The sequence below is a fragment of the Neopelma chrysocephalum genome, unplaced genomic scaffold (genome assembly GCF_003984885.1).
Source record: "Neopelma chrysocephalum unplaced genomic scaffold, ASM398488v2 Primary Assembly neopelma1_75, whole genome shotgun sequence".
In the NCBI taxonomy this organism is placed as follows: domain Eukaryota; kingdom Metazoa; phylum Chordata; class Aves; order Passeriformes; family Pipridae; genus Neopelma; species Neopelma chrysocephalum.
Window position 1 is genome coordinate 875,622 of NW_020897736.1, and position 8,165 is coordinate 883,786.

An 8,165-nucleotide genomic window follows, 5' to 3' on the forward strand; every position below is an offset into this window, starting at 1 on the left:
AATTTTGTCCAATATACTATTTCTAAAATCTTACTGAATTACATGTAAATGGTTCTTGTAATGGGCTCTGGGAATCTCATAATGCAAAATAGAATAAGAATGCAAAATATGTTGTGGGAATTTTTGTGTTACTGGCAAATTACTGAAATGCACAATTTATTATAAATACAGTAATTTCACTTTGATATAGAAGGTCTAAAGATGCACCTTTGCTCAGGACCTTGAATCTTAGGTCAGAAGCATATTTGGAGAGCAACTTGTAATTAAAATTTGGGTTTTTTTCATTATATAACTACAGCGCCATTTTAATCCTCTTAATTATTTTAGAAAAAGTTATTGTGTTTCTGACAACCACATTCTGTATTGAAAAAATGTCTTCCAGTCTCTTTGTTCCAGATTAGTGAAATTACCATGTGAAATTCTACAAAAGTTATTACAATTTAAATACATCAGTTTTTTGTTAATGCAAAAGAGATAAAACTGAATTCCATTTGCTCTGAAATGACAGTCTCCAAATGGCAGCAAACAAATTCCTCAAAATGTTACCCCTGCCTGTCCATTCTGGATAGTATTTTGTCAGGAGATAAGTTAACACAAAAATTTCAAATAAGTGATTTACTCATACTTAAAGGCTGAGTAGAACATTTAATGTCACATTTTCCACTCCTTTTTGCTGCAGAAATAAGAAATTCAAATAAAGAAATGAGAATGTGATTATATTTTTATAGGTCATATATAATGTAAATTTTGAAATGGGTGAAGAAGTTTTCCATAATTCTTTTTAGTGAAAAAGAAAGCCTGCATAAAAGCTTTTACAACTGTCCCTAGGGATCCCAGTGAGGTGGTGATAATTTTCGTTATAAATTAAACTTAGAAAATTTCACCGTAGCAAAAATCACGAACATTTAAAGAAATAATGCAACTTTAGGAAGAGTTCTGAGATATTTCAACTAGCATAACCTAAGGTCTAACTTTCAAAGAAACTGTATATTCCTGATTTTGTCTTCTAATTTCTCTCCTCTGAAAATAATCTATTTCAAAATAAGTGGAGGTTTCACAATAGGCAGTTTTTACAAGAATCACTCTCTAAGAGGGGGTTTAAGGTCATGCATAAACATATACCATGAAATCACAGAATGGAAGGGCCCTTGAAGACCATGTTGTTCCACTCCCCTGCCATGGGAGTGGCACTTCCACTAGCCCAGGCTGCTCAGAGCCCCATCCAGCCTGGCCTTGAACACTTCCAGGGATGGGGCAGCCACCCTGTGCCAGGGCCTCACCCCCTCACAGCCAAGAATTTCTCCCTAATGTCTAATTTAAATCTTCCCTCTCTCAGTTTAAAGCCATTCCCCCTTGTACCATCACTCCATGCCCTTGTCCATGCAAAGTCCCTCTCCATCTCTCTTTGTAGCCCTCTTTGGATACTGGAGGGTGCTCTAAGGTCTCCTTGGAGCCTTTTCTTCTCCAGGCTGAACAGCCCCAGCTCTCTCAGCCTGTTGCCACAGGAGAGGTGCTCCAGCCTCTGATCATATTTGTGCCCATGCTCTGCTCTCACTCCAGCAGGTCCATGCCCTTGTTGTGCTGGGGGTGCCCGAGCTGGGCACAGCACTGCAGGTCTCCCACAGGAGTGGGGTATAGGGGTAGAACCCCTCCCTCAACCTGCTGGTCACACTTCTTGTGACGCAGCACAGGACACAATTGGCTTTCTAGGCTGCAAACACACTGCAATTGGCTCATATCCAGCCTCTCATCCACCAACACCCCTCAGGTCCTTCTCCCCAGGGCTGCTCTCACTCCACTCTCCAATCAGCCTGGGTTTGTTCTTGGGATTGCCCTGGCTCGGGTGCAGGACCTTGCACGTGGCCTTGCTGACCTTTGTGAGGTTTGCACCAGCTCACCTCTCACAGTTGTCAGGGTCCCTCTGGATGGCATCCCTTTCCTCCAGTTTTACTTTTCCATTTAGACTTAGGCAGAGTTGGTCTAAATCAAAGAACTGGTGTATTTTCCAGATTATTTTTGATTTAGCTATAGGTCTTTGATATCCTTTTTCAAGGCTTTGTTTCATGCATTGCCTGTTTCATTCATACCTGTTCCCTCTGAGAAGAACGAAATACATAATGAAGTCAAGTTCTTAATTGGAATTACAGGATGTGTGTATCATATTTGAGGTTTCATAGCAAAGGATATCCAGGCTGTATCACTGGCAAATCATTACAGCTCTAGTCCTTGGAGAGCCATTAGTAGTGATGTGGAGTGTATCACATATAGCCAGTGCTCATCAGGAGTTATGACGGCCTAAAGAAGGCAGGTTTGGACTTATTATATTTTACTTGTATTGTATTTTGAGCCATGTATCCCTGTATTTTGCTGATAGAATGTCAGGGAAGCTATTAGTCTGGATTACATGGCAATGATTTCATTTTATGAAACAAAACAAAAAAAGCAAGCAAAAAGAAAAGCTTTTGGCAGAAGATGATCCCATTACTTGGAAGAAAAAAATCACTTGATGTGAAATTAAATGCTTATCAAAATGAATACAACAGAATAGGAAAACAAATAATTTAGATAATAACTTTGAAATGAGGATTTAGACAATGTTTCCTCATTCATTTAGTGCATGTGATTTACTAAATCAAAGCCATGGAAGCAATGTTGTGTTGAACACTTGGCTTTGCAGTGATAGCTGCTAGTAATGAACTGCATGGCCCAGTTACTACAGGTGTGGTAACAGCTGCCATTGTGGAATGTTGCCAGTATCCTAATGTGTAAAATATCCCTGTGCTTCCCTACAAGGCTGCCTGTTTTCACTGTGGCTTTTGAATAGGAGTGGTGCTCTTCTGTTAAGGAAGTTGGTTTGGGATTTTGTCCAGTCAAATCGGGTGCATTGAGACTAGTGGGTGCAGAGAAGGAAGCCCCCTGAAAACCTGACTTTTTAAAATAGTTGACCTTGTATCCCAATGTGTGTCTAGGGAATTGTGCTGGAATATCATAGGTGCAGCAGTGCTCTGGGACAGGCCCTGGGGAGGCAGCTCATGGCACAGCTGGTCCCTGACTGCACCTCAGCACTGCAGAGCTCTGGTCACCTCCTTCCCAAGCAACAGCAAAATGCCATTATGATTGTTTTCTGGAACAGACTGGTTTATGAGAGGAAAAACTTTCCGTTCCAGGAGAAAGTGAATAAAACTCCCTAAAAATATGGGATGCCAAAAGGGGAATTACAATACACATAAAGCCATAAATCTATTAAAAGCTGCAGTGGTTGGTACGGTGCCTTCTGGGAAATAGGTTTCATTTTTCCATTTCTTTCAAGATTTGTTGTGCTGTTTTGAGTGACAGAAGCTCAGATCTATAGAAAGTGGAACATTTTCCCTGGACAGGCACTCTGGTCACCTGAAGGAGTACTGATCCTCCACCTTTGGTGACGGCAAATCGGATGCCCTTTAAAAATATTCCCCAATAATATTTTTATTGCAGACCTACCGGGGAATTTTTATGGTGTGCTTTCTAGATTACTCTGGTATAACAATTTTAAGTAAAGGCAACATAAGCATCACATCTTTTAACTTCAGCTGCTAACTTGAAACAAAACCAGCATCCTTTGTTTGCAGTTGTTGGACTTTGTTCAGTCAACCTTTGAAGAAATAGAATGTGCCTTTTGTACAAATCAGGACCAGACTTAAACACATGGGGCAATTTGCTCACTGCATTTGAAGTTAAGATTTGACATAACAAAGGATATTACAAGAAACTGTGGTGAAGTTCAAAAAAATCAGTACTGAGCTAAAGTTTATTGCCAGTACTGTTCTTGCAGATCAAGGCTATGCTAATGTGGTCTAGGGTTACTTTAATATTTTGCAGCCTCTCATTCCCTCAGTGCGTGTTTTAAGTATGCATATCAGTCACTTTTATAATAAAATAACTTGGTAAAACCTTCTGCTTTGTGTTGGCCTCCTGAGGTAAAAAGTCACAGGTATGTTAAGTCTCACATTGTTTGTTCCAGCTTCATTATGTTTGATGAAAGAAATATCTTGGTCATATCTCATAACATGCAGTACTTCCTTAATAACTGGATTGCTGTAAGAAAGGACATTTTTTTTGTGGATAATGAAATTGTATCCTAGTTATTTCCCTGGTCTTCTTCGTATGATACCTATAGGAGGTTGACATCATTAACAGCTATTGCACAGCATGATGAAAAACCTTGAAAAGGACTTCTGTCTTTAGGGATGGATGAGTGGAATCTTCACAGTCTTCCTGAAAGATGTACTGTGCAGCTTTTTATTCTCTGTGCGGGAAGAGGTGTGTGTATATTCTAAATATGATTATGGGTCAGAGTGTAAATGTTAGGCTCTGGGAACTCCATGACTGGAACCAGACCTATCAATTAAGTCAGTGGGAAGTTACTGCCAAGATCAAAAGTAGATTATAGGCCTGGCTAAGTCTGCAGTGCTACAGCTTTGCTGGTGTAGCAATCTTGATGTGCAACCCTAGCAAAGAGCATGTTACTGATGTGGATGCAGCATATTCCAGATTGCTGAGTGAAAGATGCTCCCTTGAAAAATAATGTTGTGCATATAACTGTCTCTCTGCACTACAGCTTTTGTTTATGCAAATAGTCACGTGTCAGTTTTGTCCATGTTCATATCTGGAGTATTTACAGCTCTGATTTGTGTTCATAGAAGCCTGGCCTACAGCAAATGAACTAAGAGGGCTAAGCCAAACCCTTGCCCTGTGCCCTGGTGAAGGGATTGGGCAACCATAAGATTCTCTGTGTGACATGGGAAAGGATAGAAACAATATTCACCTGGGACAATTGCAAATAATCCAAATTCCTAGTCAGCCATCCAGTTAAAATTACAAAGGACACTTTTCTTTCCAATCTTTGTTTTGGTGAGGAAGCAGAAAAAGCAGAAAACTCAGCTCCTAACAGAAACCTAATTTGCTCTAAAACCATTGGATGGAAAGTTCTTGATTTTCCTCATAGATATGAGACAAAACTATTAGTTTTAAAAAATTAAGGCTTTTTAGTATGCACACTGTAATAAAGTCACTCCAGTTTCTTCACTTTTGCCTTACTAAAGCAAGGGATTTGTAACTAAGGGATTGCAAGGCATTGAATGTAGAAGGAGTGAGAGATGATGAATACAGGATCTTTGTTACACAAAAAAGTAGAAAGTATTGATCAAAGAAAATTTCTGCAGCAAAGCAATTAGGGACCCATTGACAGCAAACTGACCTGCTCATCCATCTTTCAAATGGAATTGAAAACTTAGGGCCACATTATTTGGGCCCATTTTAAACACTTGAACATTTTTACTGAAGCCTGAATGCTGTTAATTTTGGTCTCCTGGCCAAACTCCAAACTGAATAATTATTGTGCTTACTCCTTTCCTAAATGACAGCAGCAGCTTCATTAGGAACAAATGCATTCATAGTTTGCTGACCTAAACTGCTCTTATATTGCTATGCACTATTAACTGTTGCTGCATTTCCAACCAAGGCTGGCTGCATTTCCATGGCAGATTAAATGACCTCTGAACAAAGTGTGTATATCTTTAGTTCATTTGAAAAGCTTTGGGATAAAAGGTGTTGTATGTATAATACCATCATATATGTAATTTTAGGCCTAGAACTTGCAGGTGTTGAAGTGTGTTCATCGAACACGGGAAACTATTGGCATTCAATGGTGTAGCTGGATGAAAGGAAGAGACTATTTGAGGACAGAGACCATTTGCTCTTAGGGTGGAAAGCTTGTGGCCACTGATTATCGTGGAAAAGGTAGTTACACTGAGAAGCATGGCAAAATTACAGAGCAACATGTGAAGCAAAGGGAGAGAGAGATCAAATTATTGAGAAGTCTGATAAAATATTCCAGAAATTCTATGCATGGTTTCTTAATGTTGTTAATGTTCTTATTATGTTATAACTTCTTTTAAAAAGGTCCATACTTGTCTGAAAGGTGAGAGTAAGCCTGAAATAGTGTAAGATATGAGCAAGAGGCTTTTATAGTCTTTATCTTTCTACTGTGCTGTTTCACTACAGCATCATCCTTGTGTTCCGGTGCTCTCCTCCTTGTTTAGTACCTGAACTACTTGCCTAGAGTGTTTTTAAACTTAGATGCTTAACTGCACAGCTGTTCCTAAAAAAACCCAGAGCAGTCTAAACACAAACAGCTAACTGAAAAAGTTGTTTGTGTGAAACTGTTCCAGTTGTGGGAGAGCCACTTGGCAGGAAAGCACTCTGATCCACAGAGCGGTTACGGTGGCAGGAACAGATTTCAACCCAAAGGTCTTGGCTTTCATTAACCTTTGTCTCTGTGTTGTGAGCAGAAGCACTGTCTGATCCTTTCTTGTAGCCTGAAAGTGGACTATACTGTAGAGCTGGGCAATTTTCTCTCTGTAGATGAGTTTAGAAAGTACAAAGCAGAACTGTGCTCCCATTCTCCCAAGTACAAGCAGCTTCCTGCTCTTTCACTGCTTGGCAGATTTGTAGTCAAGAAAAATCACAAAGTTATTTCCAGCACCAAAGCTATTACTGAAACATATTTTCACTATCTTAGAATTCAGAGCAGTACTTAGCAAAACAGAGGAGACACAACCTTCCCCAGAGAGCTGGCGAGCTCTTGACCCAGTAATGTGTGCAGTGGCACAGAGCCCGAGCTCCTGCCCAGCTCCCCACCATGTCTGAGCCATGGCTGCTCAGGGCTGTGCTGAGCATCACCTCTGCTTGTTCAGGACCCAGGTGAGAGACCGGGTCAGATGTTTGTCAGCAGTATTGCTGGGGTGGCTTGAGCTCCCCGGCTTTTTTCTATCCCAGTGAATGCAGCTGCTATCTCCAAACTGGAGCCAATGGTCTGAGCACTGGCCTTTTGGCTGTGGGTTCCTAAAGCACAGCACAAACCCGCAGGGAAGTGCAGCACTGAGAAAACAGCACAAGTATACATGGATTTTAAAGTATCCTATGCTTTGGAATAAAGGGGCTATATTTTGTGTGCTGTATTCAGGGGTTCAAGGTGAGCTTGGATATGACTATTCAGTATCTCTTAGTTGTTGTGTGACTGGTACCAGAAGTCTAAATCCCTACACTTATTCTTTCCTAACAGTGAAGCATTTTTAGAAGTTTTCAGTTCATTAGTTATCTGAAATTATCGTGGTCGTGCTTCTATACATTACTAGGATCTATTCTTAGTGCTGGTAGGATGTATTAGTGCTTTCTTCTTTATTTTCTCTCTTATGAACTGTACTGAAAGTACAGTGTTCTTTGCAAATAGGAAAGTGTCAATTCCCAAAAATGTCAATGTTTGTCATCAAGGAAAAGAATAACAACAGCAACAAAAACATATCATGCACATCACCAGGACTGCTGACCATTGTGGATGGTCTCCTAACCTCTCCCAGACAAAAAAAGTGCTTTTAGAGAAGCTGAAGCATCTTTGAACAGTCTGCTATGAATAAAATTGGTTAATTTTTCAGCAGACTTTATTTGCTATGAATAATTTGATGAGCTTTATTTAATTGGCAGACACAACAATAACCACTCATATCACATTTCCCACAGGCTCTGAATCGTGTTAGAGCCCTTTTCACAGTTAAATGGTTACTAGTTTTCCTCTTTCTACATCTGTTTTAGTCAATCTTGCCAAGTATCTATTCACTGATGTTATAACATGATGTTAAATATTCAAAATTACAAAACAGCTTTAGGATGGTGCCTGAACATCATTTAGTTCTCTTATTTTGGATTTTGGAACTTTGTCTATTATTTACAGGACTTTAAGAAAAAACACAGAAATCTGTTAATAAAAGAGAAAGGGAAACACAGTGAGGACATCATTAACAGTTTCAGCAGAATTATAGATTCTCGTTTGGATTTCAGTAGAATATAGACATCTAGAGCACTTAGGAAAATCAGTATTTTTTTAATTGAAACAGAAACAATCCACAGCTTTTTCCTGCCTTGCAATAATAGTTCAATTCACTGATGTTAAATTAATTGGAAAACCTACTAAAACCCAAGTAAAATTTATGTGTCAGTAATTCTCATTCTGATGTGATAAATAATTGAGACTCAGAACTGCAATGTTTGGGTCCCAAGATGAGTCAGTTCTTTTTCACTTGAAGGACCAGCACTGGATATTAAGAATAACAGTAGATTTCTAAACTTCT